The sequence below is a fragment of the Melanerpes formicivorus genome, unplaced genomic scaffold (assembly GCF_026170545.1).
Source record: "Melanerpes formicivorus ecotype bairdi unplaced genomic scaffold, bMelFor1.0.p_v2 SCAF_13, whole genome shotgun sequence".
In the NCBI taxonomy this organism is placed as follows: domain Eukaryota; kingdom Metazoa; phylum Chordata; class Aves; order Piciformes; family Picidae; genus Melanerpes; species Melanerpes formicivorus.
The window spans coordinates 7762436-7774688 of NW_027142365.1; the positions used below are offsets into that span (position 1 = coordinate 7762436).

Consider the following 12253-nt stretch of genomic DNA (forward strand, 5'->3'; position numbering starts at 1 on the left):
CCTCTAATTCCTCCACTGAAAACTGTGCAGTAGGGCTACTATTATTTCTACACAAATATGTAGGAAATTAGGAGTTTCAGGGCTTGGTGGCTGAAGGAATTTCCATAACAGCTTGCGGTACAAAAGGAATACAGCATCTGCCCCACTGTCGTTTCTATGAGGGTCACTGGGAGGGGTGCAGAATAAGCCCAGCCTGTGTATACCACACATCAGTAACAGCAGGACTAATAAAAAGAATTAAAACAAAGAAAACCAAAAAAACCCAACCCTACCCTCTGGTATTCAATCTTCTGACTGGCTCACATGTGATATTCATACCTACCAATTATTTATAAGTACTCATTAGAAAGCTCCTAGGATTGAAACTTATCATTTACTATTAACTGGTATTCTGAAATATGCACCTGGCTTTTGCTTTTGCAAAGCTGGAGTTTTCCACCACCTTCCAAATGCTGCACCTTTCAGAAAACCCTAGAGCCCTCCCTGACTATCTCACTGAAATATATCAGAGAGTCACCCTGGTGGTGTCTTGTTTTCTGCACTCTATAATAAATACCAAGCAATTAGTCTGTGGTTATGCAATTTGTAAAATTGATCTGCTAACTAAAAGGCTGATTCACTGGCAAAGAAAAAGTAAAGGCAAAGGAAATGTCTTCTCTAAAGGTTAAGTGTATATTTTATTTTCAATCGAGGATTACATATCTTCCCAGGAAAGTTTTGTGTATCTGAACGACCTTGTGAAAATGAGTTTTCTTTATTCAAAAGCCATCGTTCTGTAGTTAGTGGATTGTCTGAATCCTGACTGCTGTGGAAGGTCTCTGGGTTAGATTCTCTGGTGCCTACTAACATGGTGAGACCCTACCTGGAGTACTGTGTCCAGTTCTGGAGCCCCTATTACAAGAGGGATGTGGAGGTGCTGGAACGTGTCCAGAGCAGGGCCACAAGGATGATCAGAGGGCTGGAGCACCTCTCCTATGAGGACAGACTGAGGAAGTTGGGGCTGTTCAGTCTGCAGAAGAGAAGGCTCTGAGGTGACCTAATTGTGGCCTTCCAGTATCTGAAGGGGGCCTACAGGAAGGCTGGGGAAGGACTTCTCAGGATCTCAGGTAGTGATAGGACTAGGGGGAATGGAATGAAGCTGGAGGTGGGGAGATTCAGGCTAGATGTGAGGAGGAAGTTCTTCACCATGAGAGTGGTGAAACCCTGGAATGGGTTGTCCAGGGGGGTGGTCGAGGCCCCGTCCCTGGGGGTGTTTAAGAGCAGGCTGGATGAGGCTCTGTCCAGCCTGATCTAGTGTGGGGTGTCCCTGCCCATGGCAGGGGGGTTGGAACTAGATGATCCTTGTGGTCCCTTCCAACCCTGAATGAAACTATGAAACTGTGGTAGTGCTCATCATCTATCGCTTCGTCCCATACAAATGTTAACTCTCATCTGTCTTCCCTACGGGGCTTCCCATGTCCTCAAAACTTTTGGGACTTTTAGTATGTTTGTTGAACTTTACATCTTTGCAAAATTTTGTTGAGTAGCCACAAGTCCAAAAGTGAGCAGGGCACATGCACATAAAGCGTAGTCACATCGGGCTTGTTCCCTTAGAAAAGCAGCTTTACAAAATCATACTAAAAATAAGCAGCCAGTGGATGTTTGCAGTTAAAGGAAAATGTCCTCCAGGTCATCTGAGACTGTAGAGATATGAATCCTGTTTTGAGCAGCCTTCAACTTGTGAGCCACCCTGTAAACCAGTGGCACTAAATTGAGTATCACACAGCCTTTTCTAGAACAAGACGAAATGATGTTTAAGCCACCAGTTAATGGGTGATTAGCCTACACCGTTGCTCATTACTCCATCAAGGAGCTTGCTCTTAGTCAAATGACAAGCAGTGAGAAATGCTTTAATTATTCCTAAATTATTTTGTGGTACTTAGCTGCAATCCTAAGGAAGAGAATAAACAGAGGATAATGGCAATATTTCCTGTAGAAGTATATGTGCCCAGCAGTGATTAACTAAAATCGCATTAAGGCTTTTCTGTCCTTTATGTGTCTGGGAAGATGTGTGCCTGTACCAGAGCTCTCAGTTCTTGCGACATCCTGAGTACTTGTCAGCTGAGCCAAATAAATGCAAAGATTCTGCCCCATTTCACATCTTGGATCATACTTGATACTTTCTTCAAGAGTTGATAATTACAAAAAGCATAAATGGGGAAACTTTATATATTGTTTAGGCTGTGTGACCTCCATCACAAGGTTTAACCATGTAACCGCTGTTGCCCACCTCATTGCCTCATTTCAGGTAGTGATAGGACTAGGGGGAATGGAATGAAGCTGGAGGTGGGGAGATTCAGACTGGATGTGAGGAGGAAGTTTTTCACCATGACAGTGGTGAAGCCCTGGAATGGGTTGTCCAGGGGGGTGGTTGGGGCCCCATCCCTGGAGGTGTTTAAGACCAGGCTGGACGAGGCTCTGGCCAGCCTGATCTAGTGTGGGGTGTCCGTGCCCATGGCAGGGGGGTTGGAATTAGATGATCCTTGTGGTCCCTTCCAACCCAGAGTGATACTATGATTGTCCTCCACTTACATTGATGACTCAGTGTTTCTGTCACTAGTAATTGTTAAGTGGTGCAGCGTGGCTCTTTCTTGAAGGTTTCTCAGCAAAATGTGAAACCCACAGAAGCAATGCTGTGAATTGTGGCTACTGCAGTTTGGGGATGGGTTTTAGTATGGAAGTGAAAACCACCTCAAAAATGGAATAGGTACAGCTGCTTCTGTGAATGAATGAAGCTTCTTGTGTTTGTATGTGTGCAGACTTGTACAGGTACTTTGATGTTATTTTGTTAATGGTAATGAACCAGAAATAGGTAAAGGCATGACTCATCGAATTGTTTGGAATCAGAGCACTCCATAGCATCCTTGATAACGTCTGTATTTCTGGGCATGAAACATAGAATTTCTCCTGTAAGCATAATTTTGGGATACTTCCAGAATCATCCATGTTAATCTAATAAATGTGTGTTTATTTTATCTAGTGCTAAATACTATGTGAGTCAAAAGTAGTTTTTTTGGTGGGGGAGTTAGAGCAGAGTTGCCAATAAAACAGAGTCTGTTCTGGACAGATAATTGAACAGCTGGCAATAGTCCTGTCAATGAGTACAAAAGGTACCACAAAAGGAAACCAGGCAGCTTTTCTTCTGTAGTTGTAAGCTGCACAGTGCATCCTGGTTTTTCCTTCTGTCTAAATCAGGCAGCTGTGAAGCGATTACCGTCAGCATGAATTGAGCAAGCTTCCAAATTGTCTTCAAAGTCATCCAAGAAAGCAACTTTATCCTTCAGAGTAACTGAAATATCATGTTGATATTATATGCAGTTATTCAGATAATTTGTAAGTTTTCTTTGGGACAAGCTAAGTGCACTTTATATGTTTTATCTGGATGATTTCTAATGCATGGGAATGTGAATTATTCATACATTGCTTTTTGGTTCTAGGAGTCTTTATATAGCTTTTGTTTGCTAATGCATTTGATAGGCTATTTTGTTCACTCACTTTATATAGGCAATGCTGGCAATAAAATGTATGCTAAATTATACATCCTGTAGTTCTGCATTGAAAGCTAGTACAGTGTGCTTCATCGTTTTTCCTCTGTTCTACTTCACAAATCTAAAGGTAATTGATATGGTGAAACTATCATTTAACTCGTCAAGAATACACTGCTGATGAACTGTTACTTTGTATGTTGATGTAGAACTGGGATTGTTGACCAATTTGTTGAAGTAATGAAAACCAAAGTATCTAATCTGGAAGTTTCAGTAGAATACCCAGAGTCCATTTGGGGCTTCTTAAATTTGTAATATGAACAAATAGAATCAATAATTATCATCTAAACAGATTCACTGATGATCATTTTGAGTGCTTGTGTGTGAATGTAGACCTCTAGCTAAACTAATGTCTTCCTTTCACAAAGGAAAAAAGAGAGAAGAGGGCAACTTCCTTAATTTTTACCTCAAATGACATAAGATCTGAAGACCTGCAAACATTTCTTCCTTTTGTATCACAAAATATTTCTTGTGGATGATAAACATTGCCAAGGCAACATCCATAAAAGCCTTCCATTGCATTCCATAGCAAATCTTCCAGGGAACCTACTTATTTTGGTCAATATGGTTCCTTAAGGCTGCTAAGTAGACCAGAGCTCCATTTTGCTGGCATCAGTTGCAAGCACAAAAGGTGGTTCCTGCTGGGCAAAGCCCACCCATTGCTTTCCTGATGTTCACAGTATGAACAAGTCTTACTGATGTGAAGGTGACACAGTAGCTGGCTCCAGCTACCTCCTGACAGAGTCTCAGTAGTAGCAGCTCCCTCATACTTTCCCCCAGTCATAATCTGAGGCACTTTGCAGTGTTGGATGTCCATGGCTGTTAGGCAGGGTTAAGTCCTTCGATTTGGATTGCTCATGCTGTCCTTGGAAACAATTGTCAAAGAATTAACATTGCTTGTGGTAATTTTTCATGAGCAAGGTCTTCTTAATAGACTTCTGCAGTCTCTCCAAGTCTTTATTAAGATTTATCTCCTCTCTGCTGGTCCACTTGATCTAGGATTGCTCTTCAATTCTAGGTTTGCACAGCTAGATTGAGCATATCTCTCCCCTCAAAGGTCAGCATTCACAAGAACTGTAGAATGACTTAAACCCTACCTCAGTCTTCCTGTACACTTGGCAGTGTTAACTGCCCCAGTGTATAAAGTGGACCCCTGTGGATTTGACCACTTAAGAACAAAAACATTATTCATAGTAGTGAAAATCCCTGTTTTCAATAGGTGACTGCTGTGGCACATAGGTATCCCTCAGCTATGCTGAAGACCTATTTTACTGGAAAAGGATATTTCAGCAGAGTCAGCAAAACAAGTACCAGGCACAAAAATCCTTAAATTAACAATGGAGGTAGGAGCACAAACCAGCTTCTAAGTTAGTGAGACAACCATTTGGATCGTTAGGTCACACCTTCCTCTCTCGTATGTACGAGATATTTCCTCAGAGCTATCTGAGCCCCTTTTAGTGCCAGCACCATACACTACCTTTATGCTGTTTAGAATAGAATAGAATTAACCAGGTTGGAAAAGACCTTTGAGATGATCGAGTCCAACCTCTTATCCAACACTATCTAATCAAGTAAACCATGGCACTAAGTGCCTCATTCAGTCTCTTCCTAAACACCTCCAGTGGTGGTGACTCCACCACCTCCCTGGGCAGCACATTCCAATGGCCAATCACTCTTTCTATGAAGAATTTCTTCCTAACATCCAGCCTAAACCTCCCCTGGTGCAGCTTGAGACTGTGTCCTCTTGTTCTGGTGCTGGCCACCTGGGAGAAGAGACCAACCCCCACTGTTGTTGAGAGGCACTGGAGTACATAGATGTCAGTCCTGTTAAATGTGAGTAGTTGAATTGCAGGGGAAAGCAGAAACCATTTGCAATTTTACACAGGTTGCGTTCAGCTTGAGCCTGGCACCAGATCCATGTTCCAAGTCCAGCCTGAGTCCTGCTTAGTGTCTGGTTTGCTGATTCCATTAAAAAAAAAAGTGTTCACCTATTAGAGTTTTTGCCTTGCTCCTGGCAACGATCAATATGTAATATTTCATAAAAGAGATTAAATGGGGAGAAAAACCCAAAACATTTTGTACTAAACCAGTTGTACAACACCATTAATTTATTCTCAGTGCTGCATAAGCATTTTTGTGAATTCTCCAGCCTAAACCGAGTCTGGCCTCAGGTTGCATGAATAAAAAATAATTACCACTAATGAACATTTTTATCATCTGGATTCAAAGCAGCCTATCTTAATTAACTCAGAGCTGCTTTTACTTAGGTTTGGGTGGGTGTTGTTTTTTTTTTTTTTTAAAGGAGCAGTGTACAAAACAACTAAAAGCCAAAGAGGATTTGCAGTGCATATTTCTTCAGTTTCCTACAGACCACCAGAATTGTTATTCCGTTGGCACTCTGCAGCTTCAGTTGCTGAACTTTTCCCGTTTCTCTTGTATGGATCTTATATTTCCTACTCTGATATAAGCTAGAAGAATTCCATTAATGGGATCATACCATTCTTAAGGATTCCTGGTTATCCTTACCTGTAAATTAAGCTTTTAAGTAGTTGAAAAACAGTTTCATGAGTTAGAAAAGAATACAATAGAATAAAGAGGAGGCTCAGGGGTGACCTCATTGCACTCTACAAGTACCTGAAAGGTGGTTGTAGCCAGGAAGGGGTTGGTCTCTTCTCCCAGGCAACCAGCACCAGAACAAGAGGACACAGTCTCAAGCTGCACCAGGGGAAGTTTAGGCTGGAGATGAGGAGAAAGTTCTTCACCGAGAGTAATTTGTCATTGGAATGTGCTGCCCAGCGAGTTGGTGGAGTCACCGTCCCTGGAGGTGTTCAAGAGGGGATTGGACGTGGCACTTAGTGCCATGGTTTAGTCATGAGGACTGTGGTGCCAGGTAGGACTTGATGATCTTTGAGGTCTCTTCCAACCTTGGTGATACTAGAATAGAATAGAATAGAATAAGAATAGAACAGAATTAGCCAGGTTGGAAGAGACCCTCAAGATCATCACATCCAACCCATCATCCAACACCATCTAATTAATTAAACCATGGCACCAAGCACCCCATCAAGCCTCCTCCTAAACACCTCCAGTGATGGTGACTCCATCACCTCCCCGGGCAGCCCATTCCAAGGGGCAATCAGTCTCTATGAAGAATTCCTTCCTAACATCCAGTCTAAACTTCCCCTGGCACAGCCTGAGGCTGTGTCCTCTTGTTCTGGTGCTGGATGAATGGCTATTACTTAAAACAATCTTCCACTGATTAAAAATAAAAAATTCTAACGGCTTTCCAGTGATGTACTGAAAATATTTTCCCTCCCTACTGCATTATCTTACTTTTGTTATGGATTTTTATTGCATCTGATAACTTCACTGGTAGTCATTTGAGCAGATTTGTTCAGGGGAGTTATGCTTAGCAGAAAAATTGAAATGTACTTTTGAAAAACAAATTATTAAAATGTTGTTTTGGTTTGGGTTTGGCTTTTTTGTTGGATTTGGTTGATTTGTCTATTTATTTTTTAATAGTTTGATTTTTATCTGAGATTTTTGGAGCTTTCCTGAATTTCCAGGGCAGCCATTAGTTAAAAGTCATCAGAATGTAGTTCTGAAACTCTCTTGAATTAAGAGTTGGACGTATCAGCAACATTGGAGGGGATCCAAATCTTCATAAACTTTGTGAAATAGGATAGGAGCACTTATTAAAGCATATCATTATTCAATTAATCCTTAATATAGTGGGAGCCTTGTCCCTATATTACTTAATCTTTATGATTGTTAGTCTACAAGGTGTTGCCAGGTGCAGTGGAACATGCTAATAAGGATTACTGCTTCAACCCTGCCTTAGGAACCTGTTTCTCCTTTATCTTGTGAATACATAACAATAGGCTTAACACTTTGGAGATCTTCTGGCTTAGAATTTGCTTGGCTTGATTGCTGATTAAATAGCCTCATCCAAAAGAAAATACTTTGTAGAATACCTGGGTTTTTTTTTTCCTGTTTCCTTGCTGCTTCTTTCTTCCTTGTCAGGAAAACAATTTACAGAAGCCAAGAGTTGTAGGTTTCAACTGTCCAATTTTGTTTTAAACATAACCCAGCCAATCTAATCTTTTCACAAGTTCTTTCAGGGTATCAATTGCAGAATCTCCTAAATACAGTGTAGAGAATCATTGCTAAGGAGATTAGAGCAATTTATACAATTGGTTCTAGAATCCCCTAATTTAATGAAAACCCAAAGTAAGAGTGGTCATCCTGAGGAGAAGAGAGAATATTAATGAGGCAATCATGAGATCTGGTCTCCAAAAATATGTGATTAGTTTTTATTTTAACAGGGCAATTGGGAGAAAAACATCCTGACTTACTGATTTCATTTCCTGTAGCCTGTGTAAAGACATAAAAAAACTTATTAACAAAATGTCTACGTGGAATACTGATTTAGGTATATCTTCTTATGTTCCCTACTTAAATTTTGTGTTGGTCATTATTCTTCATGTATTGCAGTGTTTTAAAGCTGAGATGTCTAAGTTATACACTTCCCATTGACATTAATGGGAATGGTAGATCAAAATCCACTAGGTGGCTTGGAAAATTTCAGATGTATTTCCAGTGTAGTGGGGAAATACTGCTGAATTTATCCTCACACCACACCTCAGAGACAGGTAAATATCTTTTAAGCATCCCTTATTGAAGTTGAAGTGTGCAGAACAGAGATGAGAGAGACATAATGGGACTAATCCTATTGACTTAATCTGACAGTGGAGTCGTAACCATGAGCCAAAACCATTAAGCATTCATCAGCAAAACTAGCTTGACATTGTATTTGCCTAATGCTCTTAGACAAAAAAATGAGCTAGGAAGAAAGTCTGTGCAGTCTGATTTTATCTTTTGGTATGGGGAGGGCAGGGAGTGCATTTTCATTTACTTTCTAGTGAACACCAAAATATGTATTTAGGATTGGTGGTGCAATTCTTCATGGGAGACATAGCTCTTTTTCCTTGGTACAGCTACATACTGTTTTCTGTCTTGGACTCAATGGTACCTTTGGTCCTGTCCATCACAAAATGAATCACCTGATTACTGTGGCTAGTCTGGGTCATCCCCAGATAAGTCACCAATCTTCCATTAGTCAAGCCAGCATTTTTTTATTGCAGTTATTTGGGTTTTACATCAATATTTGCTGCAAAAATGGAAAACCCACTAAGAACACTTCCATTGTGTTGAGAACAGCTTCTCATCAAGACAATATTGACCAGCTGATTATTTAACTACCAGATTCCTCCACCTAGGCTAGATGCAGATTCTTTTTTCCCCCTCCACTGCCATTTCTGTACAACTCCTCCTTTGTGCTTTATAACTGCTCTTTCTTCCTTCTTCACCACTTGTGAGACCTCATCTGGGGTACTGTGTCCAGTCCGAGATCCCTGGAAAAAGGAAGATATCAATAAACTGGGTGAGTCCAGGGGAGGCCACTGAGATAGTAAAGGACTGGGGAATGGGCTGCATGAAGAGAGGCTGATGGCTTTGTCCAGGCTGGAGAAGAGCTGGGTTGAAAACCTCTTGGAGGTTCACTAGCGAAAGGATGACAAGGCAGGGACACAGGTTACAGCAGCAGAAATTACTGAGTTGCTGTAGAAGTTTTCAATCACTGTGCAGTATATCTTCACATGATTTTTGTGACTACAGCAAGAAATTAAAGGTTTCAAGTAATGTATGATGGAAATCAGACAGTAGGAAATGGTGGTAATGTTAAGCAAAGCACTTTAGAAGTGTGGGTTTGCCATTACTGGAGGTATTTCAGGACCTCCTGGATAAACATCTCTTAGAAATGGCCTAAGGGGAGTTTAATTAGTTTTTTAAAAGGACGATTAGACCAGAGAACCTTTCTCAGGCTCATCCACATCTGTTTTCTATGTTTGGTTGGGTTTTTTTTATAAAAGTGCAGAGCAAAACTTGGGGTCAATGCCTTGGCTCAGTTGCAGTCTTCCTGTGTGACCTTGTGTGCATCAGTTAGTTTGAGCTGTTTCAACTCTCCATCTCCAAAATGGAGATGATGATTAGTTTTTATCATGAAAGGTGCAGTGAAGGTATAATCCATTAATGCTTTTAAAGTGCTAGCATATTACATTAATGATAAAGATAAAGAAATGTCCTGGCCCTGCAGAATTTGTAATCTATAAAGGTCAGACAAAGATTGTGAGAGGAATCATCAATATCCTTGCCTTATAGATGAACAGTAGAGCTGCAAGGAGAAGTGATTTGTCAAATGTGGTAAAGCAGGACTGAGAAAAACACCGATTTGTTGGGTATTCCTTAAAGACAAGGCCATCCTTCCTCTTTTAGCATAAGTGATCACAAATATTTAGAACAGAAGATTGTAGGTTAGAGACTGGATGGGGTGCTTGGTGCTATGGTTTAGTTGATTAGATAGTGTTGGGTGACAGGTTGGACTTGATCTCTGAGGTCTCTTCCAACCTGATTTATTGTATTCTAGATTTCTGTCTGTTTCTTCACAGCAAGTAATCTTTTCTGCCACTCAGTTTGGACTTTATTGAAGATGGGAGCAAGTATTTCAGAGTTAACAGGACTGACCCAATAGCCTAGTAGATTCTCCCATCTTCTGCACAGCCATAACCTTGTCCACACTCATATTTTTCTCAAAGTGTGGCTTGATTTATGCTGTACAGGCATTGCTGTTAATAATCCATATGTTACTGATTTTTTTTATGGCTTCTTACTATTGCCTTGCAGTGATTTTGACTTCAAAATCTTTGGGCCAGAAATACAGCCGGTCTGTTCAATCCAACAGTTACTTGTGCTCAGAGTAGAGTAGAATAGAATTAACCAGGTTGGAAAAGAGTTATCCTCCAGACTGTTGTGAGTATCATAGTAGTATCATAGTATCAGTCAGGGTTGGAAGGGACAACAAGGATCATCTAGTTCCAACCCCCCTGCCATGGGCAGGGACACCCCACACTAGATCAGCCTGGCCAAAGCCTTGTCCAGCCTGGTCTCAAACACCTCCAGGGACGGGGCCTCAACCACCTCCCTGGACAACCCATTCCAGGGCTTCACCACCCTCATGGTGAAGAACCTCCTCCTCACATCCAGCCTGAATCTCCCCACCTCCAGCTTCATTCCATTCCCCCTAGTCCTGTCACTACCTGAGTACTGCATCAGGACAACTCTTTTTGCACACGATGATCATCACAGCTGTTCTGGGTTTTGTAGTATTCACTGAGGCCTGAGGGAAACCACATTATATAACTTCTTTATTCAAAAACATAAACATTAATTTGTCCAAGAAACCAGATGATAGGGCTGGAGAGTGCTTCACCTTCAGGTGAAAGTTGTTTTCTCTCACCAGGTGAAGGCACACACAACCAATGAGTCACAAGATTATTGTGCTGTTGGAACAACCTGTCACAGGCTGATGCGTGATGTCACGGCAGGACACTGTCTCCTAGCAACTGCCTGGCGTTGCTGTATCTACATGTAACCCTTCCAAATTCCCATGCACGCCAGGATGCCACCAGGATGTGTTTGCACAGCAGCTTCTGCTGCTATTTAATCAATACTGTTCTTCCACTGTTCTTTGAACAGAGCAGGGCAGGCCAGAGAGCTCCAGCAAATTGACCTGGCTAAATGAGCTGGAGCTCTCTGCAATGCCAATGCAATGGCACAAAGCTTATTCTCCTTCTTTTACCTTTCCATTTCTATTCCCTGTGCTCTTTAGGGATGGGATTGTTTGTGCTTTATCAAGTCTCCAATAAACTTCTGTGTTTTTGATCAAGTTTACCTTAAAACATGCTTCTCTGCAAGGCTCTGAGTTTGTGACATCCAATCCAGCAACAGTCTGAAATTGAAGACTTTCACTTTGTTATAGACTGCATCTCCACTATACATCAGCTCCTTACCCATTCCTGGTTCCTACCATACATGATACACATGCAATGTGACAGCAGGAAAGTTGTTCTCATGTGGAGAGGAAAATTGGTCATGAAACTCTCTGTAAAGGCTTTCACTCTGCTTTTCTGCAAAAATAAGGGCTTAGACGGATTTTATGGACCTAATTCAATCTCAGCAAGCTAAGTAAAGGAAATCATAGTGTCATTGATTTTGAGGTACATAAGAGTTAACAAGGTGAAATAAGCTACTTATCAGTTGTGTAATGGGTCATGCTCAAGTTGCTGTATTTAGTGAACTGACTTTTGTCTCAGGTCATGGCAGAAATGAGCTTGGGTCATTGTTTAATTCATTTTGTATGTCTGTGCACTTATATTCAAAACCACCTATATGAATGAAAAGAAAACTCATTTTGCTTTGGATCTAATTTTTGAATCCTTTAGACAATGTCAACAGCATCAGGGAATTTGACTCCACCCAGTTTCTGTTGGGAGGGTGCTGTTTGTATCCCTGTGCTTTGGTCTTAAGAATTCACGTGCTTGGATGTCTTGTCTCAAACCATACACAACATTTAGGCCATTGTAATCAAAGCTGGTGGGAGAGGAACAACTGGCACTTGCTGAGCATGTGCAACTTGGACAATAATTCTGAAATTTCAAAATTCAGACCAAATTGAGTCCTCAGCCCTCATGATGCTTCCCTGCTCCCAGATGGAGTTATGACTGACTGAGGGGGATGTCAAGTGTGCAGAGACAGGGTGCATATGCTGCTTG

At 41.3% G+C, this 12253-nt stretch overlaps 1 protein-coding gene across 2 annotated transcripts in view; it reads left to right on the plus strand.

Annotated features, from left to right (window-relative positions):
• DPP6 (dipeptidyl peptidase like 6) overlaps nucleotides 1-12253 on the plus strand; it is a 527947-nt gene that overhangs the window by 231856 nt on the left and 283838 nt on the right. The gene's annotated exons all lie outside the window — the stretch shown is intronic.